Genomic DNA, 5,203 nt, shown 5'->3' on the forward strand with positions numbered 1-5,203 from the left:
ATAAAGTTTTCTGTTGGACTATCAGTGTACATGTATACATTAAAAAATAAATGTATTTTTCATCATCATATACTGTGTTTTTGTCGCTCGAATGAATTTTATTATTTCTTCAATGTTCTTCACATACGTACACCTTAAGAGATATCAAGTAGGCGTAACATGTTCTCAAAAAATTAGGGTTGGCATGCAGAAGAATTTTGAGTCAGAGATTTTGCTGGTTTTGGCACGCACTCACAAAAAGGTTGCCCACCCCTGGTCTAGATTTTTTTATTGTTGGTACTATTACAGATGTCCATTTCCCCCTCCCATTACTCCCCTCCCCCCAGCCACCCACCCACCTTCACCCCATTGTTTTCTGTGCCCATGGGCTATGCATATATGTTCTTTGGCTATTCTCTTCCAGTCACCCTTCCCCTCCTCCCCTCTGAGATATGCTTCTGGTCCTATTTTTTTTTATCAGTTTATTTTGTTAATTAGATTCCACATGCAAGTGAGATCATATGGTATTTGTCTTTCTCTGACTGGGTTATTTCACTTAGCATCATAATCTCCAGATCCATCCCTGCTGTTGCAAAGGGTTAGAGTTCCTTCTCTCTTACATTTACACAGTGAAATACTGAAATGGTCTAGATTTAAGAAATATGATAGCAGGAATAGAACAAGACCATGCTACTTAAAATTCCTGAAACAGATAAAAAATTCTTTCAGAAGTTAGCAGAAATGAGTTATGGATTTTAATGAACATTTAAAAATAATTCCACCTCGCCCTAACTGGTTTGGCTCAGTGGATAGAGCGTCGGCCTGCAGACTGTAAGGTCCCAGGTTCGATTCCAGTCAAGGGCATGTACCTTGGTTGTGGGCAAATCCTTAGTAGGAGGTGTGCAGGAAGCAGCTGATTGATGTTTCTCTCTCATTGATGTTTCTATCTATCCCTCTCTCTTCCTCTCTGTAAAAAATCAATAAAATATATTTTAAAAAATAATAATTCCACCTTTTTAAACTTAGAAATTCACTCAGTAAATATTTGTGCCAATAACATTAGTATATCATTGTACTAGGTCCTATGAGAGATATAAAACATGATACTCCCTGCCTTCAAGAAACTTCTACATAACTCTTTGTATTATACTTTCTACTTTATAAAACTCTTTCACAGGCACGAAATATTTGGAAATCATAAGTCTTTACAGAAGAAATTTTTATCTGATAAATAGTAGGCCCTCTAAATCCCTACCTATACCTCTCTGGCTTTTTACCACTTTAAAGTCCTGGGGCAGATTTCAGCTGCAGGTGTCTGCATCCCTTTGCATTCCAAAGGTGGAAGAAAGTCCTACCCAGTATAATTAGGGCAATTTGGAAGTGCTTGAGAATTATCAACCTTCCATCTCAGCATCCCTTATGCAATGTTATACAGAAACCCCAGCTATTTTGCCCCTCACATGGGATAACTTTAAGGCATGTATTTCATACCATTTCCCTGAATTTCCCGGTGGGATTACACTCCAGTCATTACTAGTGGCAGCTGGCTTAGTAAGGCACCCTTTATTTACTGCCTTCCCTTCTTTGTCTCACTTCCCCACCTCCTACAGGTGTTTCCTGAATCCTCCAGATAAACTACCTGCACTCAAATCCTTGTCTCAGGGTTATAGTGGGCATTTCCACTAGGTTATTTCCACATACCCAGCCCCTCAGCGATGTGTCAGTTCAATGGGTGGGCACATGATTCAAGCCAAGCCAATTTGAATTCTTCCCAGGCAATTTTGTTCAACCTGAAAAAAGGGATTCTCCTCTTTAAAAAAAAAAATCCCATTATTGTATTTCTAGTAGAACAGTGCCTGGCACAAAGTAGAAACTTGCTAAATATTTGTGGACTATTCAATTAATACAATTCCTGCAACTTTTTTTTTGCTGCTAACCCACATTTGTGATGACATTAGTTTTTAAATGTATGACATCCTCTTGTTATAGTATATCATGGTGTCATAGCATCGTCTGTAGTAGTTAAGAACATGGACTCAGAAGCCAGTGCGTGAGAATTAACTCTGCCACGTGCCAGTTGTTAAACTGTGCTGGTTATTTGTCTGTTGTCTCTCAGCTCTTTTCTCCTTCTACTCTCTCCTCTGTATTGCAAGGGTGCTGGAATCCTAAAAGAAACATTTCCCAGATTCACTTGCCAGTTCAGTTCTGCTAATGGGAGATTAAAAGGCAAGAGGAGGATAGAAGGCATTTTTCTTCTTCAGGCTCCAGAAGCCTCAGCAGCACTGTGCTTCTCTTCTCTGGCTCTAGGAGTGGGGGGCCTGCTGAAGTCAGCTGGCTTCCCGCAAAGCAGCCAGCAGAGATAGTTCTAATCCTGCAACAGTTATGTCCCAAAAGCTCAGAAGGACAGCATTTGGATAACACTACTTTCCCAGTGCTAGAATGCTAGCTCTTCTGAGTTACTTCTGGATAACAATACCTCCCCCACCCCTTTTTGCTCCTCCAGACCTTCTGTAAGGATTCCCTCAATAATAGAGGTAATATTCCCTCTGAAATAACCAAAGTGGTTTTTCTTTTCTTGACTGGATACTGACTGATAATGTGACCATGGGCAAGTAATTTATTCTCTTTGCTTCTGTGACTTCCTCTAAAATATGAAATAGTATATCTATCTCATTAGCATTATTAGGAGGATTAAATGGGCTAATATTTTTAGAGCACTTAGAACAGTGCCTGGCACAAAGCAGACACTATGTTTGTTAAATGGTCTTGTTTCATACTGTATTGTTAAATGCAAATGGCATTATCAATATAATTTTTAAAATCTAATGTCTTGCTCCATATACCATCCCTTTGTACAACCTGCCCCATAATCCTCCCTTGCTTATCACTATCACTTCCCTATCATGCCTGTCTTATCCTTTTCTCAGCTCTTCTGTCATAAAACAGCATGTATGTTTTTCAGTGTCTCTCACTTGCTTTAGACATAATAGACATTTTGGAGGCCAGTAGGATTAAATGTTTTTATGAATATTGTATTATAGGATGCTGCAGTGGTGAGAGGGGTATGCAAGGTGAGAAGCAACACTGGAAGTGGAAGACAATCCTATATAATAAAAACCTAATATGCTAAGTGTCCAACTGTTCGACTGTTCGACCAGTCCCTATTATGGGCACTGACCACCAGGGGGCAGTCGCTCCGACCGGTAGGTTAGCTTGCTGCTGGGGTCCGGCCGATTGGGACTGGGCAAGACAAGCCAGACACACCCTGGAGCCTTCCCACGGTCCCTGCCTGGCCCTAATCATGCACCGGTGGGGTCCCTCAGCCTGGCCTCCCTCTCCCAATCCGGGACCCCTCGGGCGATGTCGGAGAGCCAGTTTCAGCCCGAGACCCGCAGGCCAGGCTGAGGGACCCCACCAGTGCATGAAATTGTGCAGCGGGCCTCTAGTAGGTTATATTAGAACCTGAAGATGAATCTAGAACCTTCATAGTAGGATGTCAAGGACCTCATGTAGGAGAAAGGCTTGAGAAATAAATTCTTTTGGTTAAATTGCGTCTACATTAAGAGTATCTTACACTTGTATGGAGTTATTTCATTGACTTCAGTTTTGAGATATTGAAAATATAGTTGTTTTTGATCTCGTACTCAGCAGGGAAAGCAGACTCAGATTCTAGGGCTACATTTACTCCATTACCAAGATCCTGAAGAAAACCCCCTTCCCCCCCAAAAAAAAAACCACCTAAAGTAGGAATGAGATAGCCTTAGAGATTACTGAATAGACAGAATTCTGCTGTATCTGTACAAGGATAGAATCATTGTCCAGAGAATTTGTTTCAGAAATTCCTAGAATTCTGTTAAAGTTTAACAAAGTAAACTTACTGTCCTTTAACCTTTCAGCTTGTCCTCCATGGTGTAAATACTTCTCTTTCTTTATTAATTAGTCCAATCTTCAATTATGCCTAAGTGTATTTTTTAGTCTAATAGAATTCTAGGTTTTAAATATAGATATTTTTTAAAGTATATCTGAAAATCTCATATTATTTGTGAACATATTTTTAAATACTACTAAGCATTGTGACAAAATTTAGGGAATAAAGTATAAATATGTCATGAGTGTTTATACCAGAATTTGCAATTTTCAGTCATTACCAAATTTTAAACTGTCATTGGCTAGATAGAAAATCAGCATAGTGACACCATGTCACCTAAGGCCTATCCTCTGGTAGACCGGCCACATCATTAGTGCCAGGATACTTTTCTTTTTTTTTTTTTTTTAATATATTTTATTGATTTTTTACAGAGAGGAAGGGAGAGAGATAGAGAGTTAGAAACATCGATGAGAGAGAAACATCGATCAGCTGCCTCCTGCACATCTCTTACTGGGGATGTGCCTGCAACCCAGGTACATGCCCTTGACCGGAATCGAACCTGGGACCTTTCAGTCCACAGGCCGACGCTCTATCCACTGAGCCAAACCGGTTTCGGCCCAGGATACTTTTCTTTAGTCCCCAATGTTCAATTCAGGAATTCACACCAGTACGTAAAGATAGCACTTGCAAGCGCAACAACACTGTTCTATACGTCCTTCCTTCTCTCCGCTTTAACCATAGACATAGAGCCTTCCTCAGCCCAAGAAGTAACCTGCTTTTAAAAGTGGAGTGAGCCCTAACCGGTTTGATTCAGTGGATAGAGCGTCGGCTTGCGGACTGAGGGGTCCCAGGTTCAATTCTGGTCAAGGGCAGGTACCTTGGTTGCGGGCACATCCCCAGTAGGGGGTGTGCAGGAAGCAGCTGATCGATGTTTCTCTCTCATCAATGTTTCTAACTCTCTACCCCTCTTCCTTCCTCTCTGTAAAAAATCAATAAAGTATATATTTAAAAGTGGAGTGAGCAAACATGTTCTGATCTTCGCGCTAAACTGTTAGTTTCGAAATACCATCCCCAAATACTGATAAGAAATTTGATTTTTATTTATTTATTTTTTTTTATTTTTGTAAATTGTCTTTTTATTTTTATTTTATTTTTTAATTTTTAATTTTTATTTTTTTCTATAGCTGTGGGGTCACTGGAACAAGTGTGATCTGGGGAAGAGCCTGATATGCACCGTGCCGGATATGCTCAGCTTCCTGCTAAAAAAGTGGTTATTTATACATATGGGATACTTATACATATGGGCTATTTATACATATGGGATACTTATACATATGGGCTATTTATACATATGGG

This window comes from Myotis brandtii, unplaced genomic scaffold (genome assembly GCF_000412655.1).
Source record: "Myotis brandtii unplaced genomic scaffold, ASM41265v1 scaffold733, whole genome shotgun sequence".
NCBI classification, from domain to species: Eukaryota; Metazoa; Chordata; class Mammalia; order Chiroptera; family Vespertilionidae; genus Myotis; species Myotis brandtii.